Here is a 16447-nt window from a genome sequence, read left to right as displayed (position 1 = left end):
AAAAGTGCTAACTTCCTTGAGATATCTGGTTTTCTTTTATTAATAGTAATCTTTTGATGTTCTGACTACCTGATTCTGTTGCAAATACTCCTCTGTATCCTGGCCTCCTCCTTTCCTGTTTGGAACAGTCTCTCAGAGTTAAGATAGTATCTCCAAGGCCTGAAGTCCTAAGAATGTCCGTCGACTAAAACATAACTCTCAACTTTTAGGTTGTGCTTTTTTTTTTCAGTCAACGGGTGTAAACTAAGCAACTATATGAAGAACCTAGGGGCAGGACAGGAATAAAGATGTAGACCTAGAGAATGGACTTGAGGACACGGGGAGAGGGAAGGGTAAGCTGGGATGAAGTGAGAGAGTGGCATGGACATATATACACTACCACATGTAAAATAGATAGCTAGTGGGAAGCAGCCACATAGCACAGGGAGATCAGCCCCATGCTTTGTGACCACCTAGAGCGGTGGGATAGGGAGGGTGGGAGGGAGACGGAAGAGGGAGGGGATATGAGGATATATGTATATGTACAGCTGATTCACTTTGTTATACAGCAGCAACTAACACAACAATGTAAAGCAATTATACACCAATAAAGATGCTAAAAAATAAAAAAGGCAACTATAGATGAAACACTTCTGAGCAAAGTTAAACGGCAAGTAAATTCCTAGGAATTTTAGATTACCTCTGGCTATCTTTCACAATTTCTCCTTATGCTCTATTGCAACTTACTTTAATCTGGGGATGGTGACCTCATCCTTACCTTCCTAGCTGAAGATTCTGATGCCCTTCTGCCTCAGTTGCAGTTCAGGGACTGTATCAAACTCCTCTGCACGGTCTCCCTTCCCGTGCAGACGAACATGGTGGCTGCGCATGCGCGGCCTGGGGGGCGGAGCTCTGCTGCGGGCGGGCGCTAAGACGCTGCTGCGACCTGGAGGTCCGGAGAGCCTGCAGGCGCAACTTGAAGGGGGCGTCCCCGGCTTGGAGCTTGACCTCCGCCTCACTCACAATGGGGGCACGGTCATCGGGTTGCTCCGGTGGAAAGTGCTGCTAGCCCCAGAGGGCCGGAAGCCCGCGCCTGCACCGGCAACACCACGTCCGCGAGCTGGTGGAGGACGCGAACACCAGCCCAGAGACAACGTGCAGCTCATCCTCACGCAGCCAGTGGAGGAACCTGGAGTCTGGAGGTGACCTGGTCTCAGTGAAAAGAACCTGTGGGCCGTAATTGACTACTTCCTCAAGGACTGGCTGTATATGCATCTCCTGAAAACGAGAAGCCGTTTCTAGAGAAGAACTTGCTGAGACGAGAAGGAAGACCAGAGAAGATCCAGACCAAGGCAGGTGAGGCGACAGTGAAATTTCTGAAACGATGTCACCTGGACGAGGGAATGAACAGTGTCAAATGGGAGCTAAACCCTGAAATAGTTGCTGGCCACTTCCTCAGAAATCTTGGTGTTGTGGTCACCTCACATGCGTTAAAGTTACCAGAAGAGCCCATCGCACAGAGGGGCGAATGCTGGTGTGAGGTGACGGTTGTGGACAAAAAGTCAATCAGCTGATCTAAGAAAGAATTGGACAATTTCATTCAAGCCAAATTTGAGGATTATAACCTGGGAAGAGCATCTCAGAACGTTCTGAGAACTAACTATTCTGTCAGTTAGAAATCAAGGCACAGTTATATAAGTTTTTTGAGACAGAGGGCTGAACATCAAATGATGTATTCACAGTTTACATAATGCAGATCTAAGTGGCATCCTGGTGGGTCATGTGACCCTTTATAAGATCAAGAAGGAATGTTATCTTTTAAGGAGTTGTCTTGTTGGTGCTAGAAGAATGTTGCTGTCTTTGGTTGAGCAGGTATTCCTGACCATGGGGGAGGTTCGGTCAATTCATAATACAGATACACGATGCACAGTGGAGGGTGAAGGGAGGCCAAAGGGCAGAGAAGAAATTTTATGTTTATAATTTTCTTGTCTTGCCGTAAAATATGAATTCTATTTCACACTGTAAATGGGCTTGGCACTGTGAGGGTACCTGTGTCTGTGGTGAACTTTGAGAGGCCCAAGACCAAAAGATATAAGTTCTGTTTAGCCCAGTAAGCTGCCAAGGGAATGGCCCCCACCAGCTCGCAGACTATCTGAACCTATTCTCCCTTCAAAACAGCAAAGCAGAATTAGAGGAACAGTGGAGCAAAGATGGACCAGCACCACGGTATCACTCCCAGCTCTGACCAAATACGGAATTTTAGAGACCATCGGAAGACAGCAGACTAGACTGTATGTACCTATCGAATTGTCCATATTTGCCATCTTCATCTTCAGCAGTTATCACATCTGGCCTTGTTGGGGCAGTCCTACTCCAGAAATACCAGGCTGCAATTTTGATAAATTGAGTATTAATAGACCCAAAGAGTCTAGATCCTATTTAGCCTCTTCCTCCATTAGAATTCATTGGAGTAAATGGTAGAGCTAGCTCATTCTCATCATCCAAACTGCATGTTTGTACCTCAAGAAAAAATGAAGAGGTGTGTTCTTTAAAAAAAAAAAAAAAGGCTCATTTATGATCACTGGCTTTTAAACAGAGTATTGAACATATGATATACTTGATGATTGAAACAAGGATAAAACTTCTCTTTGGATGTACTCCAAGCTTACTTATCTACGTATTGATTTCAAGGCAAAGGATGTTATTCTGCGCCATCTGATATAAAGAGAGAGTAAAATCTTCAGACCAGATGAAGACAATTCAGTCTTAGTCAGTTTACATCACAGTAGTTTTCAAAATTATGGAAAACTTGTGTGCAAGAGAAACATAGAATATGAGGTTCTGAGCCCTCAGAACTGTCTTACTCACTATTGCATCCAATGATCTTAGCTCAGGGCCTGGTATGGTGACTTGCTTAAAAATCACCATCCTTGTCATCAACATCCTAGAAACAGTAAAAACTCTACCAATTATTGTCACTTTATAGTTTGTGCATTTAACAGGGCTTGGAGAAAGGTATAAAAAACCCAAATTTACCCATGGGGCCTCTGAGGCTGAGAGATTATCCAAGGTTACAAAGTTAGAAAGTGGCAAAGCCAAACATTAAACACAGGTTAGTTTAAGAAATCTCAAGTTGTGAATAGCAGAAAGCCCCTTTAGTGTGAAATATTGTTTTTACTATGGCATTCTAGAGATGTTGCTACTATTTGCCTTTCCCAACTATCATTTTAATCAACAACACAATGGGGATTTACTGATCCTTAGGCTTCTACAACTAAAGCTATCCTGTCTGTTCAAGTTTCTCCTCTGTTTTAAGGAAAAAAGACATCCCATAGGAATTTCCTACTTGAAGCCATTTTTCTGTGATTTAAATTAAATAATTAAATAATTGTATTTAGGAAAAAAAAAAAAAAGACACTGTAGTAAGAAGTGGAGGAATGCCAGGAAAAAAACCCACACAAATATTTAATATATTTTTATTTTAAAATATAACATAAAAAATAGTGAACTTTTTTGATAACTATTACATGTATGTACAATTTTCTCTATAGGATATGTGAATTATTCAAAGAATTCACAACATTTCATTAAGGGCAATTAAGTCACACTATGAAGACTTAACTTGAAAAGTTATCCAAATATCCCTTCTGTTCTCAAATCAATTTGTCTCTGCTTCTATAGAATTCTAGGAGAAAGATTACATTACTTCTCTGATTAATGCAGAACATCAATCTAAATTGAGTAGCTTCATTCATAAAGCCTTTCAATTTATATTTATTTATACTAAGTACACTAATTTATTAAACTAAGTATACTAAATGCTGGGCATGTTGCTAAACTCCTGGGATGAAAAAAAGTGAATTATTTATAGTTTCTGATATTGATAACACTGCTGTCAAACTAAACCCTGAAAATAGAAAAATCCTTCCCAAGTAATTTAGCTGAACTTGGACGAAGAACTCAAAATGCCTTCTATTTCAATATTCTGAAAAGTTTAGGCTTTAATTTGATGACAATATATAGATAAGATGGGAACTGGTATATTCAGCAAAAAAAAAAAAAAAAGACTATTCCTATAGCAATTTAAAATTCCTCTATGGTTGTTATATTAAATTGTTCATTTGTCAACCTATTGCTTTAATATGTAGGCATTATTACGTCAACAAAATAAAGTGAAGTGGTCTCCACCACAACATTTATAAAGAGCATACAGATTATTACTGACAAATTATAATAGAGATAATCTACTTATACATAACTTAGTTTCATTTGTCTTCTCTAATCTCTACTTAAACTCATCTCTATGAATAAGTCTTCTCGAATAAACTTTACACAGACTCCATAAACTCTTACCTCATAAGCATATCTTGTCCTCTTCATTCCTAAGCATTTTGTATATGATTCTCAGATATCTCTGGGTTATAAACACCAGGAAGGCAAAAGTCATTCTGTGATTCATTTTCAAACCACTTCTAGGAGAAGTGGAGGAGGATCAAGTAAGATCCCGCATGCCACGCATGGCACAGCCAAAAAAAGGAAAGAAAGAAAGAAGTGTAGACATCTGTTTATAGAAGTCAAATATGTCAGAGAAAAATCAGCAGTTTGTGCCATTGAGGAGTAAAGGATGAACAGGTGTTCTCCAAACAAAAAAGTGACTCAGGATGTTCCACACAAAATGAATACCAAGTGCAGGGTGCAAAGGGGTTGAGAGAGGGTTGTTCAAGGGGAAATACAATTCAGGGTTCCTAGACTGAAAAATCTGAGGCAGACTTGGGAAAAAGGAAGGTTAAATTCATTGGTCAGAGTATGAAATGAAGTTGCTTGTATTTTATCCAGTAAAACAGTGGTGTTTAAATATTCTTTAGCTGTGAAAGTATTTTAAAATATCATTTGGCATCTTAGCTATAAAACAGATACACGTGGAACACCAGTAGTTGAAATGGTGAGCCAAATATCCCAAAAGCTTGTTGTCTAGCCTTCTATCACAGCCCCCTCGCCCAATGCACGTGGCTATATCCTCTAAGTTTAAGGAAATGATTTTGAGATAGTGGCTTTACGTTCATGCAAATAATGCCTTCAGTAAGAGGAGGCCTTGGCTCATAATGAGTTGGAAGTGAAGCCTGAAAGCCTCTTAAAGAGCGAACAGAAGAGCTAGAAGCCAAGGATACTCAGAGATTGAATTATGCACGGTGCTAGCTTTAGAAAGTACCTGTGGCAGAAAGCACCTGTAGCACCCAGGACAGGTTCTGTAGGGTCCAAGGTGAGACTTTAATTTTCAGATATATTGAGTTTTAGGGTTTGTCCTTAGAACCATGAGGATTTGAGGTAAAGGTCCACCTTGGTGGTTGAGTTGGGGTATACTGAGACAAAATGAGAGACTACACACGTAAATGAATCTAGATGTGGAAGGATATAGTTTTAAGTTAGGAAAGTTTGAACATGTATATATACTGAGGGAAAAAACACTGGAGAGGAAGGCAAAGAGATGATTGATGGAGCAAGATGTCCAAGGAAGCAGACAGGAAGAAACAGGGTTAAAAACATTGGTGACTAGATCAGCCTTGGAATTAAAGAATTTGTTTTCTCATTTGGATCTTTGACCAGACCAATGCATAGACCTCTCTGTTACCTGAGCCATCGCGGTCCTTTTCTCTTAAAGCAGCATGGGTTGACATGCTATGGCTTGTAATCACAACAGTCCTGATTAATACAAACGGTGACGTAAATTTTCCTTTTAAGATGAAAGGATGGGTGCCAATAACGTTGAGATTATGAGGCTCTTAGAAGAAGTTATAAGGTCTTTTATGATGCCTGAACTATTTCTCTGAACTTGGAAGCAAGATCATCCACTGAAAGGTGTGAGTGGGGCAGGCCTGGATTTCAGGCTTGAGGACAGTAGTTATAATTTAACATTTGAAAAGGAAAGGAGTGGAAACTAGAATGTAATAAGATTGCAGAGCAATATTTAGTCTATGTGATAAATGATTTGATGAAATTTAACGAACTATGGAAGACAATGTCAGTCAGATTTTTCGAATTTACTGAAAAACATTTCTCAGAAAAAACATCTCTTCTTAAATCTAGTTTTATGTTCACTTTTATATCCCTTGTCTCTTGAATTGGGAATGTATGCATACTTAATCTGCATGAACTATTTGAACTTGAAAAAATAGTTGCGTGATCTGCTATTACTGATAATTGTATACATCAAATATTAATCAGGTAAATCATGTTAGAAAGGCTTCTTATTAGAAAGGGAAAAAAAATCATTCCCCCTAATGCTTACATTAATTCCCTTCTCTCCCTCAAGGTGTGTTTTCAGTCCCTTTTTAATTAAGAATAAATAATGAATATAATTTATCAGTGTCTTAAAGAGATCCTATTGGCCTTGATTACATGCAAATCAATTACTAATAATCTGTTTTTAAACAAAGAGCATTGCTTTTCACATCATTTCTAAAGGATAATAGATATACTTTTAGATCATTTGGTGAAATGTCTATAGATTATATGTGTGTGTGTATATATATATATATATATATATATATATATATATATATATATATATACCATGTAAAGACACATAAATATAGGTGTCTCCATATTTATATATTTGTGTATGTATACACACACACATCCACTCAACATATTTTCTATGTAAATATAGTATGTGGATGTCTATATTCTAAACACAACTTTGTAAAAACATGTTTTTTTTTAATTTCACTTTCTAATCTCATAAATCAGGAGAGTTCAAACATGTTAATGTGTGAAATAAAAATAAATTCTATACCTGTATTCATTGTACTTCCGTGTAAAAGAAAGTATACCCCTAAACAATTTTCTAGAACAGTCATACCAATAAAAAGTGTTTTATCTATATATGAAGAAAGAGAAATAAAAAGCACTTAGTTTTATTTTCATAGGTGCTATTCAAAAGATATGGTTGAAGAAACTTACTGTTCAACAGCCGCCAACTTACAAATAATTCCTTACTTAAGATGAACTTTTAAAACATGGCACTTTTTTTATAGACATAATGTCATAAATGCGTTCCCAGTTTCCCTGTATACCACATAAAGACAATTTATTCTACAAGTGGTTGAAATGGTGTATGTTGATAATAGAAAATAATTTTATGAAAGTCAATATTGTTACAAATAGAACACTCAGCTAAAGCTTCTCTATATGAATATTCAAGGCATAGTTGGACAAACTTCAAACATGGCATTCATCCATTGACATAACTAATACAAATCTGCACTATCATCTGATGTGAGGAGGAGATGGGTACACCAGTGAAGATAAGCACTATTTTTCTGAAAAAGTAAAACGTGTGTGAAAAACGGGTTTTTAAATGTGCTTCACCATTGTCATAATTATCATCATTTTGGATTCTCTTCTACCGTTAAATGCTCTTAAACTGATAAACCATTTGTATTATCTTCGTGTACACTTAACAATCCATCTCCTTCTTTTCAATATTCTTCTCTAAAAAGTCTTCCAATAGAAAACTTCCAATTTCCAAATAGAAATTCCAATTCTTCCAAGTAGAAATTTCCAAATAGAATTTCCAATTCTTCCAAATAGAAATTTCCAATTTCCAATTTCCAATAGAAAAATTCAAAAAATCATTAAGTCCATGTTAAGTGGTCTGATTAATTTTAACTTCTAGAAGATAAATCATTGCTACAAGTATGGCAATGAGAACCAAGAAATATGTTTTTCAAATGTTATTGAAAGTTACTATTTAGAGAGGGACTTATTTAATGCTCCACAGTCGGTGTTTGCCCCATCACCAATGACCTAGTGAGTGATTTGGCCAAAGTTAGAACCCACATACATGGATTTCAAAGCCCTTGTCACCATTTTAATTATTACTCATCTGTCAGGCATACAATTCTTTTAAGGTATTGCCCAAGGGTTTGCTTTTCTTATTCCTAGCAGTATACAAATGAGATCTTAGAGCTCTGTTGGCAAACTTCCGGAACAAGAAGTATATAGAATCTGTAGCACAAGATGCCTTGTAATGATTCTTCTCACTTCTTCTATAATCCATCTAAACATATATAACATACTACAATAAAAAGTAATATGGATCTTATACTTATTGTATGTTATGTTCAATAATATAAATTTCATATGAATTAAAGCATGGAATGTGCCAACAATCCTGTGTGGAAAGTTAAATCATTAGCTGCAAATTACAAAGAAGAAAGTCATGGCACAGATTAGTTAAGTGGTTTTTCAAAAAATCACACAGATTTAAAGTATTATAAAATGGATTTTAACCCAGACCATCTAATTTCATAACCTGAGTTTGACATGTGTATAAAATGCACTGCCTGTGGATTTCTGCTACTAGTTTGCTATACGACTTTAATTCACACTCCTCAGGGCTTAATTTTCCTCATCTGCAAAATATGTAACATGGTAAATCAACATTTCCCAAAGTACGTGCCTCAAAACTCTCCTTTTGAAATGCTAATTTTGTAGAAAAAAAAAGATATTCGTAGTTAATTGTTAGGAATACTAGGCTGAATGTCCGTTTGAAAATCAAGATCCCTATACTTCTGCCTGTTCCCCCACCCTCAATCTAAGTAAGGGTTCATGGAACGTAATTTAGTAATTTTAGATAAGCGGATCTCAAATCCGATTTTTCTCCAGTGTACTCTACTGTACGCTATTCTATATTATTTTATTTATTTTCAATATTGTGACCATCCAATCCCTATCTCATTTTACACACGCACACATATACACCCACACATACTCAATGTAGTGTGAGATAAACTATTACAGCTTGAAGATGTAAGAAAACGCATACAACCTACAAGTTAAATCTTAAAGTCTTTTCATCATTTCTGATACTCGGACCATAAGCTTTGTTTAAACCACAAGGCTTTGTGGTTTAAATGTGAGAGGAATTTATAGTTTCTCTTTAAAATTCAGTATGTAATAGATCTATTTTGTACATTTCTAATGAAACATTATTTGCTTAATTGCTTCATTTTATTTTATCTTTTCCCCATACTATTTAAGGTTGTTAACAGCAGGGGTCCTTCAGGCAGCCATTATCTCCCAGCTCCAACACTCCGTAGCCTTATAATTAAGAAATAGTCAAGTACATAAGCTTTTCATCGTTTCATCATCTGTAAATGGGTTAAAAATATCATCTTTTTCATGTAAGTGTTGTGATAACAAGCACAGTACTTGCCACGGATGGAACACTCAGTGAGCATTAGCTTTCACTGTAACTTCAGAACTATCTTAGTTTTGATTTTAAGGAGAGTCCTCTGTGCTTATCTTGGTTTGTGCTACAGTTGGGAATTGTATAAAAATTCATGGTAGAGATGTTTTTTATCATCTTTGTCAAGAAAAGTTTTCTTGCAACACCTGCCAGTTTAACTTAGAAGCTACTATTCCCCATCACTAGTAGCTAGAAACATTTTAGTAGACTGTTCAGAATGTTGCTGGCAGGGTGTTGTTTGTTTTTTATTTCTACCCAGAACTTCCACTGAACAGGGAAATGCATGTGAGTGTACGGGCTGAGTATGTCTCCGTCCCCAGATCATAAAAGATTCTCCCTATGAAATGGAGGCTGTTTTGTCTGACATCATTTCCAACTCTACTTCGATTCATGACCCTTTTTAGCTATGCGAACTGATTTGAGTCTCCAAATTAACTGCAAAACTTTACCAAGGTCACATCATTTTAAGTAGTAGAACTAGAATAACATCCATTTTGGAATAATTTCAGAGACGTCATGCTGTCCTTTATGCATGGTCTATATATTTCCTACAGCATCAAAGTTAACGGAGAGCAATACTAATGTGTAATGAATACACTGAGTTATTTGTTTAAAGCCTGTGATTTTTTTCAAATCCATGCTGATTATTTCAGAAAAGAAGCATTTTAGATTTTTTTAATTGCAGTGTCAGAGCTAATTAACAATTATGTTTTTCTCAACGACTACTTGTTTTATCATCGTTTCCTTTCATATATACTTTGCAAATTAATAAGTCGTTCGCTTTGCAAAGTGCCAAACATGGCAAAATTTCCTAGACTAGGCTGAATATGTAAGTATTACATGCATCACCTACTCAATTCAGCTTGAATCAGTATTAGTTTCAAAGTGTATATTTTGTTAAAAAAAAGTTTTATCCCCCTCTTGTTCTGATTTCAATTATACTTAATATCTGCACATTCAAAAACACCAGAATTTTAGGGCATTTTTATCTTCAATTTTAAGACATATTCCTTTCTACTTGACAAACCCAGATGAGGTGGATATTCCATTCTTTTGTTTGCATTATAATTTCAGGAGAGGATATACACTTTAAGTAGGAAAAAAAAATCTTTATTCATGGTGGATACAAAAGGACAATTCTAAGAGTTACTTTTACTTAACTCATAGCAGTCAGGATATTAAATGTTCACAGGACATACTCTTTCAGCATAAAGTTAGGTTTTTCTTAGAATCTGTTTTTAAATAAAGACAGTGTTGGTTTCAAGATTTTAAACATTCAAAAATCCACTGTGTTTCTTTTATCTTCTTGCTGGTGATAAGACAGAATGTGGGTGCTTTAAATCCTCTTGATGCGTCTGTCACTAGCACAATAAACTCTCCTCCTGTGCTGAAGAGCCCCTTGTCTGTCGCTGGGATCCCTCTGAAGGTGAAGATTGCCATGTGGGTTTTCTATCGACTTCCTAAAATGTAACCTCCTCATCTAGGCTGCCATCTCTAGCGTGACAGATTGGGTAGATTCCATCATCGGATCACACTGTGTTTTACCATTGGCGGCCAGGTGTCATCTTTGGAGAAGAGAGTTAAGCTTTTGTCAGAGAGTATTTCTCTTGTTTCACTTAACATCGACTCACCTTTTGGTATTGAAAGCATAAAAAATACAAACTGAGAAGGCTATCCCCAGGCAGAGTTTTCATCCTACTCAAGGCAGTCGCAGCAGTTATAAAGATCCTTCAATAATCTGTCAAAAACTGACATCACTGTATAAAGAGCTGTTCATTTCTATACCTCATTTTGGATTGATGTACGTGCACTTTTATATCCTTCGGTTCGATATAACATTTGGCCTTTCATGTTCTCAGTTTCAGCTACAGGGAATTCAAAGCTATTTCAAAGCATAATTATACCAATCTGCATATAAAAGGCTATATGTCCTACAGAGGGTTGGATGGAAAAGTAAACTCTTTCAAAGAAGAAAATTAGAAGTATTTCCCACAACTAAAATTCACTACAGTTAATACATTTTTTATCTGATAAGAAGTTTTGTTTTTTTTTTTTTAAGCCAATAGAAGATTAATCCAGAAAATGATGGGGACTTTTTTGTGAGGTAGGGAGGAGAAGAGGAATGGACACCTGAAAACTGAGGAGGAAAGCAAAGAAATGGTACAAGTACATTATACAAATCATTTGTGAAAATGGTCACATCGCACAAGAAAAATCAATACTTACAATCCTGTAGCAGACAGTAGGATTCTCACTTGTATATTGTATTAGTTATCTATTGCTGCACAACAATATACCCCAAAACATATTATTATATCATAATTGGTGTGGTTCAAAATCCTTGGTGCAGCTTACCTGGATGGCTCTGGCTATGGTCTCTCTTGAGATCCACAGTCAAACTCTTGGCAGGAACCATGGTCGCCTTTGAAGATGCAACTTGAGGGAGAGGGTCTGCTTCCAAGCTCACTCACATGATGGCTGATAGGCCTCATTCCCTTGCCACCTGTGTCTTACCTCAGAGCCCTCTCTATGACATCTCCACAAGCAATCCAAAAGAGAATGAGAAAGGAAACAAGAAGGTCTCCAAGACGGAAACCATCGCCTTTTTATAACTAATGTCAGAAGTGACATCTCCTCACTCTACCACATTCTATTTCTTAGAAGTGGGTTACTCTATCCCACCCACCTTCAACGGAAGAGGGCCACTCAAGCATGTGAATACCAGGAGGTAGAAATCATTATGGACCATCCCAGAGGCTGCCTACCCCACATAGATACACTCATATTAAGTTGCTTTGGGTACTTTTTTACATTACAAAAGACTTTTCAAAATACAAGTCCTGTAAATGTGGTTTTAAACTGAAAGTAATTGCTATTACGCAAATTTTGCAGTTTTATTTGGTTCCAATTATTTGCTCTCCGATTATAATCTTGCTAGTTATAGAAAGTTTCATAACTTGAAAATGATGAGTACAGTTACTTAAATCTTTAAAATAATTGTTTTTATCTTTTTTTACCATGAAAAAATTGAGATTAAAAAAAACCTCACGAACATAATTGTGTAAATTCTGGAGCTAACAAAATACTTAGCACCGAAGTTATGTAACATATGGTTATCTTAGTCCCAAACAGTAAAATGTGTCTGTATGTGCCAGCTCTTAATTACCAGCTCATTAACACTCAGGTGTCAATTGCTGGTGGCAAAGGCAATACCCAAATGGCCTAGTTTCTGTCATGCACAGTGTAATTAAATTGACCTCAAGTACTGAAGCTTGCAAGTTGCCTGATACTGTTTGGACACTAATTTCAGGCACTATTCAAAGTAGAGTAATATGGTAAATAAACCAATGTAATGAAAGAAAAGCTCTATTGGGGTTTAAAGTGTATTTTCATATGTAATTATAATCTTTTAGACAATTGTATAAATAATCACCATTCTAATCTATATCAAATATAACAATGCATATCACATATTTGATATTAACCTTATTGAACTAAAATTCCACTCAATCTCAAGATAAGGATAAATTTGTTACCCATCAAAGTGAAAAATAAATTACTATAATAGTTGCATTTGGGGAAAATGGAATTACATATGATATTTTGTTATCTCATTTATTGATTTGTACTGAGAGAAATGAATTATTTATATTTGTATTTAGATTATCAATTTCCAAATATGACTCAACATCAAACATATAAGTGATATAGCCTTAACAACAACAAAAAATATACTAGCAAGAATCCCACAAACTCCCACGAATCTAATTAATCTTCATGACATTCTCTGTCATACTTTGCTCATGAGCCCAAAGCTCATTTTCAAGCTTCCAGTTAAAGATAGAGAGAAAGTGAATCCATGCACTAACCTTCACTCTTCCCAAAACGTCACTAAAATAAAAAGAAAAATTTAAAGATAAAACCTACAAAAACAAATAAAAGACAAATAAACAAGTGAAGAAAACAACTGTGACAACATTTGGAAGTTCGGAAGTAGATCAATAAATTATAATTGACTTTGTGGTTTTGAAAATATTTAATCTGTAGCTAGAAGTTTAGAGTATGAAGAAGAAATCTGATTTATCCCACAGAAAATTCCAAAGGCTCAGGAATTGAGAGAACAAATTACTTATGAATTGGGAGTGAATATAAAAATAAAAAGAAGGATAAAAAATGTCATTAAGAAGCAATTAGGGGCTTCCCTGGTGGCGCAGTGGTTGAGAATCTGCCTGCCAATGCAGGGGACACAGGTTTGAACCCTGGTCTGGGAAGATCCCACATGCCACGGAGCAACTGGGCCCGTGAGCCATAATTACTGAGCCTGCGCGTCTGGAGCCTGTGCTCCGCAACAAGAGAGGCCGCGATAGTGAGAGGCCCGTGCACCGCAATGAAGAGTGGCCCCCGCTTGCCACAACTAGAGAAAGTCCTCGCACAGAAACGAAGACTCAACACAGCCATAAATAAATAAATAAATTAATTAAAAAAAAAAAAAAAAGAAGCAATTAGACTTCCAAGTTGCCCTCATGGACAGTGCACATATAGGTGATCAATTATCCCCTCTGGTTAGAAGACTGGAGATTTATTCTTTAAGGAGGTTAAAAGAGAGATTCCTAGATTGGAAGGCAACAGGCACTGTTTAATGTGAGATCATCATACCAAGAAAACTTTGGATCTTGCATCTTTTCTCAATTAGCTTTCAGAATGCAAATGCCCAAGCTTATACCTCCAGGCAGAAACCCCCAAGACATTTATCTTGGTGCTTAAACCAAGAAAAAATATACCTAACATATTGATATTGGTGATTCCTTAATTATATGGTCCAGCCAGATCACCCTACAAATAAAGATATGCCACAAGCCCTCCAAAGAAGCACAGAGCTGTCAGCATTTTCTGAGTACTGTTCTTAATTCTGAGAAGACAGCCAAGTATCACAGGACATTTGCAAAAAATCTCTACCATATTCCTGGAAACACTATTCAGGGAAAATAAAATGTAATACGAACCATCATCAACACCTTGAGATGAATAAGAGAAAATATTTCATACATGAAAAAGTTCAAAGTAGCTTAAAAGAGAAATATTCAGAACACAAAAGGAACTCTTAGATTTAAAATAATAATACAATAATTAAATAACAAGCTCAATAGAATGTTGGAAGAGAAACCTGAGAAAATCTCCCAGAAAGTAGATTTTAAAAATACAGAAAATATGGAAGAAAAAGTGAAGAAAATTTGTAAGTGAGTGGAGGAGTTTCAACTTACAAATAAAGAATTGAAAGAGATGAAGAAAATAGGGTAAAAAATGATGAAAGGAATAATTCAGAAAAAATTCCAAAAACTGAAAGACTTCAGTTTAAAGATCAAGCTACTAAGTAGCTGCAATGTGGTTGAAAATGATGATGTCTTGATTACTATAGCTTTGTAGTATAGTCTGAAGTCAAGGAGCCTGATTCCTCCAGCTCCATTTTTCTTTCTCAAGATTGCTTTGGCTGTTCGAGGTCATTTGTGTTTCCATACAAATTGTGAACTTTTTTGTTCTAGTTCTGTGAAAAGTGCCATTGTTAGTTTGATACGGATTGCATTGAATCTGTAGACTGCATTGGGTGGTATAGTCATTTTCACAATGTTGATTCTTCCAATCCAAGAACATGGTATATCTCTCCATCTGTTTGTATCATCTTTAATTTCTTTCATCAGTGTCTTATAGTTTCCTGTATACAGGTCTTTTGTCTCCTTAGGTAGGTTTATTCCTAGGTATTTTATTCTTTTTGTTGCAATGGTAAATGGGAGTGTGTCCTTAATTTCTCTTTCAGAATTTTCATCATTAGTGTATAGGAATGCAAGAGATTTCTGTGCATTAATTTTGTTATCTGCAACCCTACCAAATTCATTGATTAGCTCTAGTAGTTTTCTGGTAGCATCTTTAGGATTCTCTATGTATAGTATCATGTCATCTGCAAACAGTGACAGTTTTACTCTTCTTTTCTGATTTGGATTCCTTTTATTTCTTTTTCTTCTCTGATTGTTGTGGCTAAAACTTCCAAAGCTATGTTGAATAATAGTGGTGACAGTGGGCAACCTTGTTTTGTTCCTGATCTTAGAGAAAATGATTTCAGTTTTTCACCATTGAGAACAATGTTGGCTGTGGGTTTGTCATATATGGCCTTTATTATGTTGAGGTAAGTTCCCTCTATGCCTACTTTCTGGAGAGTTTTTATCATAAATGGGTGTTGAATTTTGTCAAAAGCTTTATCTGTATCTATTGAGTTGATCATATGGTTTTTCTCCTTCAATTTGTTAATATGGTGTATCACATTGATTGATTTGCATATATTGAAGAATCCTTTCATTCCTGGGATAAACCCCACTTATAGTGTGTGATCCCTTTAATGTGCTGTTGGATTCTGTTTGCTAGTAATTTGTTGGCGACTTTTGCATCTATGTTCATCAGTGATATTGGCCTGTAGTTTTCTTTTTCTGCCTGGTTTTGGTATCAGGGTGATGGTGGCCTCGTAGAATGAGTTTGAGAGTGTTCTTCCCTCTGCTATATTTTGGAAGAGTTTGAGAAGGATAAGTGTTAGTGCTTCTCTAAATGTGTGATAGATTTCGCCTATGAAGCCATTTGGTCCTCGGCGTTATTCTGTTGGAAGATTTTTAATCACAGTTTCAATTTCAGTGCTTGTGATTGGTCTGTTTATATTTTCTATTTCTTCCTGGTTCAGTCTTGGAAGGTTGTGCTTTTCTAAGAATTTGTCCACTTCTTCCAGGTTGTCCATTTTATTGGCATAGAGTTGCTTGTAGTAATCTCTCATGATCCTTTGTGTTTCCGCAGTATCAGTTGTTACTTCTCCTTTTTCATTTCTATTTCTGTTGATTTGAGTCTTCTGCCTTTTTCTCTTGATAAGTCTGGTTAATGGTTTCTCAATTTTGTTTATCTTCTCAAAGAAATAGCTTTTAGTTTTATTGATCTTTGCTATCGTTTCCTTCATTTTTTTTCATTTATTTCCGATTTGATCTTTATGATTTCTTTCGTTCTGCTAACTTTGGGGGTTTTTTTGTTCTTCTTTCTCTAATTGCTTTAGGTGTAAGGTTAGGTTGTTTATTTGAGGTTTTTCTCATTTCTTGAGGTAGGATTGTATTGCTATAAACTTCCCTCTTAGAACTGTTTTTGCTGCATCCCATAGGTTTTGGGTTGTCATATTTTCATTGTCATTTTTTT

The 16447-nt window shown here is 36.1% G+C and overlaps 1 pseudogene across 1 annotated transcript; it reads left to right on the top strand.

The window, feature by feature from the left end:
- The first annotated feature begins 523 nt into the window (after positions 1–523).
- On the top strand, positions 524–6220 carry LOC309661126 (large ribosomal subunit protein bL9m pseudogene; annotated as a pseudogene). Its single transcript has one exon. The product of its transcript is annotated as a large ribosomal subunit protein bL9m pseudogene (transcript).
- The last annotated feature ends 10227 nt before the right edge of the window (positions 6221–16447 follow it).

This window comes from Balaenoptera physalus, assembly GCF_965194825.1.
Source record: "Balaenoptera physalus genome assembly, chromosome: 5".
NCBI classification, from domain to species: Eukaryota; Metazoa; Chordata; class Mammalia; order Artiodactyla; family Balaenopteridae; genus Balaenoptera; species Balaenoptera physalus.
The sequence above is the reverse complement of the archived record's forward strand: the minus strand, read 5'-3'. Positions and strand labels throughout refer to the sequence as shown.